This window comes from Arachis hypogaea, chromosome 16 (genome assembly GCF_003086295.3).
Source record: "Arachis hypogaea cultivar Tifrunner chromosome 16, arahy.Tifrunner.gnm2.J5K5, whole genome shotgun sequence".
Lineage (NCBI taxonomy): Eukaryota > Viridiplantae > Streptophyta > Magnoliopsida > Fabales > Fabaceae > Arachis > Arachis hypogaea.
The window spans coordinates 82,687,171-82,695,147 of record NC_092051.1 but is presented as its reverse complement, the minus strand read 5'-3'; the positions used below and the strand labels follow the sequence as shown (position 1 = coordinate 82,695,147).

General features: G+C 35.5%; 1 non-coding gene across 1 annotated transcript; it reads left to right on the top strand.

The window, feature by feature from the left end:
- Positions 1-1,856: 1,856 nt before the first annotated feature.
- Positions 1,857-1,963, top strand: LOC112761574 (small nucleolar RNA R71). Its single transcript, XR_003181962.1, has one exon. It is a non-coding gene; the product is annotated as a small nucleolar RNA R71 (small nucleolar RNA).
- The last annotated feature ends 6,014 nt before the right edge of the window (positions 1,964-7,977 follow it).

The following is a 7,977-nucleotide window of genomic DNA, read 5'->3' as shown; positions in this document are numbered from 1 at the left end:
GTGGTTGAATTAGTCAACCAAACAAGTGTTGATTGTGTGAAATTGTGTTGACAGGAATTAAATTGCATAGAATGTAAAGGGGAGTGGGTGATTTACAGGAAATTAAAAGGAACAAAGAGAAAGTGCTGAATCTTAAAGAACAAGAAATTAAATGGCAGAAACTTAGAACGCAAGAAATGTAAATTACAGAATCTTAAAGTGCAAGAAATGTAAATTGCTTGAATTATAAAGGGAATTGGGAAGTGGATTTGCAGAAATTAAACAAGGAAAAGTAAAATTCAACAAACAGAAATGTAAAAGATGGATTCAATTAAACCGGATCTCAAATGAAAATGAAAATAAGCTTGGTGTAGCAACGAAACAAGAAAATTGAAATTGAAAAATGTAGATCTCAGGACCCAAGAGACTAGATAACCAAGTCTAGATCTCAATGCCTTCCTAGATCCAAATTGAGAATTCAATTGCAAGAAAAGTAAAGATCCAGCAGTAGAAGAAAGGAATTCAAATATTGATTTCTCAAAAATTGTAGTAAAGAAAACAGAGAGATCTCAAGGTGAGATTGAGACAGAATTTCCTCAATTCTTCAACACCCAAGACTCAAAATCTCCAAATAGCTCAAAACCCAAAAGCTCTCCAAAAACAACTCAGCAAAACTAAAAAGGAAAAGCTCCCTACTGTGAATACTATGAAAATTCTTCAAGAAAACTCTAAAAAGAAAAGCTCCTCTAAAACTTCAAATCCTAAACTATTTATACACTTTCTTCAAATGATCATTAAGCCTTGAATTGGGCCTTTAGTCTTGATGAAATTGGGTTGATAATAGCCTCCGTTGATTGCTCTTGGTGTTGGGAAGAAATCCATTAGTGAACCGGGCCATGAACCATTCACGTTTGAGTCAACGTTTGAGGCAAACCTTGACTCAAACGTCTTCGTGAAACCAATTATGCAGCTCGGCCACTTGCTGTCATCCACGTTTGAGCCAACGTTTGAGGTCAAACGTGAGCTCAAACGTGGTTCCCCCATGCTACTCCTTTGGCCAACGTTTGGCCCAACGTTTGACGCAAACGTTGGCGCAAACGTGGCTCAATCAATGCATCAAACAGAGGTGCTCTTCTTTGCTTTTATGGCGCCAACGTTTGACCTCACGTTTGAGGCAAACGTTGGCGCAAACGTTGGTTTGCTCCAGGGGTGCTTTTTCTCTTCTTTTTGGCACCAACGTTTGACCTCACGTTTGAGGCAAACGTTGGCGCAAACGTTGCCTTCCCTTGCTTCTTCTTCAGCCAACGTTTGCCTCAACGTTTGAGGTCAAACGTTGGCGCAAACGTTGGCTCTTCTCCAGTGTGTTCTTCATCTGCTTCTCACGTTTGAGTTAACGTTTGAGGCAAACGTTAGCTCAAACGTGAATCCCTCTTTTCAAGCCCATTCTTGCAACCTTCTTCCAAGCTTTATTCCACCTATCATCAATCAACAATTGTATCAAAGCTATGCCATAATCATGAGAGTTGTTCTTCTTCTTGTCACATGAGCAATTATGGCACAAAAACTCATGAAAATGCATCAATTTATCCATGGTTGATTGAATCAAAGGAAACATGAAATTCAACCCAATTGGCTTACTTATGGCTTAAGAAAGTGCATAAAACCAAATGAAAACAGAGGAAAAAGACTAGTGAAACTAGGCTAAGATGACTTGTCATCAGGTGTACATGAACTGGTTATTTGCAACTATTTCAATGAGTTCCTGAGCTTCTGCAGGGGTATTTACGTGAAGAGATCCTCCTGCAGAATGGTCCAATGACATTTTTGACAACTCAGACAGACCATCATAGAATATACTTATGATTCTCCATTCTGGAAGCATGTCAGTAGGACACTTTTTGATCAGTTGCTTATATCTTTCCCAAGCTTCATAGAGGAATTCTCCTTCCTTCTGTCTGAAGGTTTTGATTTCCACTCTAAGGTTGCTCATCTTTTGATGTGGAAAGAATTTGGCCAGGAAAGCACTGACCAGCTTATCCCAAGAGTTCAGACTATCCTTAGGTTGTGAATCCAACCATGTTCTAGCTCTGTCTCTTACAGCAAAAGGGAAAAGCATAAGCCTGTAGACCTCGGGATCAACTCCATTGGTCTTGACAATGTCACAGATTTGCAGGAATTTAGCTAAAAACTGATGAGGATCTTCCATTGAAAGTCCATGACACTTGCAATTCTGCTGCATTAGAGAAACCAATTGAGGTTTAAGCTCAAAATTGTTTGCTCTAATTGCAGGAAGTGAGATGCTTCTTCCATAGAAGTTAGAAGAAGGTGCAATAAAGTCACCAAGCATCTTCCTTGCATCTCCACCATTGTTATTCGGTTCGGCCATGTCTGTTTTTTTTCGAAAATTTCTGTCAGGTCCTCTCCAGAGGGTTGTGCTTTAGCTTCTTTTAGCTTCCTCTTCAGAGTCCTTTCAGGTTCAGGGTTAGCTTCAACAAGAATATTCTTATCCTTGTTCCTGCTCATATGAAAAAGAAGAGAACAGAAAAGAAAATATGAAATCCTCTATGTCACAGTATAGAGATTCCTTTATGTGAGTAGAAGAAGAGAAGAATAGAAGAAGGAGAAGATAAGAATTCGAACACAGAGGAGAAGAATGGGTTCGAATTTTTGAATGGAAGAGGGGTGTTAGTAGATAATTAAATAAATAGAAAGAGATGAGAGGGGGAAGAATTTGAAAATTAAATAAAATAAATAAAAAAAATTTGTTTTTATTTTGACTATTAGTTATAATTCGAAATTTAAAGAAAAATAAAATTAAATTAAATTAGAATTTAAAACAAATAGTTAATTAAAAAGGAATTTTGAAAAAGTGGGGAAGAGTTTTCGAAAATTAGAGAGGGAAAATTAGTTAGGTGGTTTTGAAAAAGATATGATTGAAATAGAAAACTTTTAAAATAAAAAATTCAAGTAGTTAATTGAAAAAGATTTGAAAATCAAATTTGAAAAGATAGGAAGTTAGAAAATATTTTGAAATTAAGTTTTGAAAAAGACGTGATTGAAATTGAAAAAATTTGAAAAGGAGATTAAAAAGATTTGATTTTAAAAATTAAAGTTGATTACTTGACTAACAAGAAACTAAAAGATATGATTCTAAAATTTAAAGATAGAACCTTTCTTAATAGGCAAGTAACAAACTTTAAAATTTTTGAATCTATCACATTAATTGTTAGTAAAGATTTTGAGATTATGAAACAAAATAAGAAAAAGATTTTAAAAATCAATTTGAAGTTTTCGAGAATATGAAAGAAAAATGAAAAAGATTTGATTTTAAAAAAAAGATTTGAAAAAGATAGAATTTTTAAATTGAAAATTTGACTTTACTAATAAGAAACAACTAAATTTAAAAAATTTTTTTTGAAAATGTCAACTCAAATATTCGACATTTTATGAGAAGAATAAGGGAAAGATATTTTTTTGATTTTTGAATTTTTTTAGTAAAGAGAGAGAAAAACAATAAAAAGACTCAAAACATGGAATTTATGAATCAAAATATACAATGCATGCAAGAACACTTTGAATGTCAAGATGAACACCAAGAACACTTTGAAGGTCAAGATGAACATCAAGAACATGTTTTTGAAAATTTTTAAGAAAAGAAACACATGCAAGACACCAAACTTAGAAATTTTCAATAATTAGACACTAACAAATTAAAAATGCATAGGAAAAACAAGAAAAGACACAAAACAAGAAAATGCAAAGATCAAACAAAGAAGATCATCAAGAACAACCTGAAGATCATGAAGGACATTATGCATCAATTTTTCGAAAATCTTTTTAGAAAAATAAAAGAATGAAATTGACACCAAACTTAAAAATTGACACTAGACTCAAACAAGAAACATCAAATTTTTGGTTTTTTTATGATTTTATTATAATTTTTTTGTATTTTTTTTCAAAAATTAATTTGAAAAAGAAAAATAAGGATTTCAAAATTTCTAATGAGAATTCCAGGAATCATGCAATGTTAGTCTAAAGCTCCGGTCCAGGAATTAGACATGACTTATTAGCCAACCAAGCTTTCAGTGAAAGCTCCGGTCCAAAACAGTAGACATGGCCAATGGCCAGCCAAGCTTTAAGATACAAATCAGGCATACAACAGCTGAATTGATGAGAATAAAAAAAGCTCTTGTGCTGATGAGTTGAAACCTCGATCCAAAAGATTAGACATGGCTTCACAGCCAGCCAGACTTCAACAGATCATCATGAAACTCTAGAATTCATTCTTAAAAATTCTGAAGTCATAGAATAATTTATTTTCAAAATTGTTTTGTTTTTTTTTTAAGTTTTTTTTTTGAAAATAAAAACAAAAATAAAAAGCTTAAAATTAAAATAAAATTACCTAATCTGAGCAACAAGATGAACCGTCAGTTGTCCAAACTCGAACAATCCCCGGCAACGGCACCAAAAACTTGGTGCACGAAATCGTGATTGTTCATTCCTTGGTAACAGTGCCAAAAACTTAATACGCACGTTCATAATCTTAGTTCTTTTTCACAACTTCGCACAACTAACCAGCAAGTACACTGGGTCATCCAAGTAATAAACCTTACGTGAGTAAGGGTCGATCCCACAGAGATTGTCGGCTTGAAGCAAGCTATGGTCATCTTGTAAATCTCCGTCAGGAAGATTCAAATGATTTTGGGATTTAAGATAATTGAATTATAAATAAAATATAGAATAAGATAGAGATACTTATGTAATTCATTGGTGAGAGTTTCAGATAAGCGTATGGAGATGCTTTGCTCCCTCTGAATCTCTACTTTCCTACTATCTTCATCCAATCATTCATACTCCTTTCCATGGCAAGCTGTATGTTGGACATCACCGTTGTCAATGGCTACATCCTGCCCTCTCAGTGAAAATGATCCAAATGCACTGTCACCACATGGCTAATCATCTGTCGGTTCTCGATCATGCTGGAATAGGATCCAGTGATACTTTTGCGTCTGTCACTACGCCCAGCACTCGCGAGTTTGAAGCTCGTCACAGCCATCCCTTCCCAGATCCTACTCGGAATACCACAGACAACGTTTAGACTTTCCGGATCTCAAGAATGGCCACCAATAATTCTAGCCTATACCACGAAGACTCTGATCGTAAATCAGGAGGCTAAGAGATATGCATTCAAGCTTGCTTTCATGTAGAATGGAAGTGTTTGTCAGGCACGCGTTCATAAGTGAGAATGGTGATGAGCGTCACATAATCATCACATTCATCATGTTCTTGTGTGCGAATGAATATCTTAGAAAAGAAATAGGCTTGAGTTGAATAGAAAAACAATAGTACTTTGCATTAATTCATGAGGAACAACAGAGCTCCACACCTTAATCTATGGTGTGTAGAAACTCTACCATTGAAAATACATAAGAATAAGGTCTATGCATGGCCGGATGGCCAGCCTTCCCAAATGGCATATGAATGTGAAAATAGGGAAAAAGAACAATCCCTGATCAAGGATGATAAAAAAGATGCAAATACAATAGTAAAAAGTCCTATTTATACTAAACTAGTTACTAGGGTTTACAGAGATAAGTAAATGATGCAGAAATTCACTTCCGGACCCACTTGGTGTGTGCTTGGGCTGAGAATTGAAGCCTTCACGTGTAGAGGTCTTACTTGGAGTTAAACGCCAGTTTGTAACTTATTTCTAGCGTTTAACGCTGCTTTGCAACTTGTTTCTGGCGTTTAACGCCAGAATAGGGCAGAGAGCTGGCGTTAAACGCCAGTTTGCGTCATCTAAACTCGGGCAAAGTATAGACTATTATATATTGCTGGAAAGCCCTGGATGTCTACTTTCCATCTCAATTAAGAGCGTGCCAATTGGGTTTTTGTAGCTCCAGAAAATCCACTTCGAGTGCAGGGAGGTCAGAATCCAACAGCATCTGTAGTCCTTCTTCAGCCTCTGAATCAGATTTTTGCTCAAGTTCCTCAATTTCAGCCAGAAATTACCTGAAATCACAGAAAAACACACAAACTCCTAGTAAAGTCCAAAAATTTAATTTTTATTTAAAAACTAATAAAATTATATTAAAAACTAACTAAATCATACTAAAAACTATGTAAAAACAATGCCAAAAAGCGTATAAATTATCCGCTCATCACGTTCCCTTAGTGAACGCTAAGTTCACTTCTTGAGTGCTCTCCCTTGGCTTCTTTTGTGCACAGCACTGCTTGGTGCGCTTTTTCCCCCACTAGCGCTCTCTTTTTTAGCGCTGCATTCCAAATTTGAGCGCTGCTCCATACTTTCGTGGCCTTCATTAGGGCTGACTTAGTGAACTCTAAGTTCACTTATTGAGCACTGGCTCTTTTGGTTGAGTGCTCTCCCTTGCCCAGGCTTGCAAGTCACGAAAAAGGTGACTTAGTGAGCGTCACGCTCACTTCCAAAGTGAACGCTAGCCTTAATGTTGCTGAGCGTGGCGTTCTATTTGTGAACTTAACGCTACCCTGATTGCTTCCCCTTTCTCTTTATTTCTTTACCTACAAGCAATCAAACAACAAATCAAAGTCTCACCAAAATCACAAGATCTTTTCATCATTCATAAAATCAATTAATTCTAGCATAAACCTTATGATTTTGTGTAAAATAAATGATGTTTGATTGATTCGAAATGATCATGAAAATCCTCTCCAATCACTTACTTATTGTGCAAGAAAGTACATAAAACTTAATGAAACAAGTGAAAATGCTTGTAAAACTAGCATAAGATGACTTGTCATCACAACACCAAACTTAAACCTTGCTTGTCCCCATGCAAGCACTAAACATGAGAAGAAATGAAACAAAACAGAGAAGTATATATGTCCTTATTTAGCAGGTAATTGAATTAGGACCATGGGGTTTTATGCAGACAAAAATGCAGCTCAATTATTCTTTGCTGATAGATATGAATTGTCTCTTTAAGGGTCCATTAGAGTTGCTGTTATGATGCCTTGTTCTTTTATTGATCCCTGTTAGCTTTTTTCTTCTTTCTTTTGCTTAGAAACTCATTTCTCACTGATAGCTTAGTGTCAAGTGTTGCAGCAGCCTTTTGGCTCAATTTTTCTCAACACCTCTTTACTACAGACACTTGGCTCACAATTCTTCTTAGGAACATTGTTGCCCAGTACCTCTTTGGGTTACTAAATGCTTTGTAACTAGGTTGCTCTTGATAATGGACTTTCGGTTGGTAATCCCGGATTAGTTAATCTAAGTTACCAAGTTTTAAAAGACTCCTCAGAACCTAATTGTCCAAGCATATCCTAGTACAAGAAGCACCACAGGCATATGTCCTAAGGTCCAAGCTATTGGTGTCTAGCCTTATTATTTGTTTCTTTCATTCTTGTTGCCAATCCTTTGTTTTTCTTTTCTTTTTCTTTCTTACTTTTCATAATTTTCTAGGGATGTTCATTAGTAAAAGGTTTTATAACAGCAAATGAGTTCACACTACAAAGATCATTCTATTCTGCAGCTTTTATTATTGAGCTTATCATCTAATCAAGCAATTACCACCACAAGTATTTATTCTAATTCCTACAACATTAGACAAACACTTTCTATTTTGAATATTTTCTCTTATTGATGCAAAAGGGAAACAAGATAGAATTTAAGCAGATGAATGATAACAAGCATAATACAGCTAGTGTATTTAATAGACATCAAAATTTGCACTATTTGCACTAAATATCAAGGTAAACAGCAGCTTCTCATTCAGAATATTTCAAAGTAGAGTAAATTTTGTGACAATACAACCTCTCAGGAGTGTCTTGCAGCTTTCCTTTTGTCATTGATGAAGAGAATTAGTTGATGGTCTAGATTTTCTTCTTATAGAAATAGAAACTTCGTTGAGAGCATAGCCCCAAACCAACAAACAATTCTCACATAAAAAATTTGAGTTGTCACAAGTAACAAACCCCAAATAAGAATTGTTCATACCCTGGGTCGAGCTGTCCGACCCG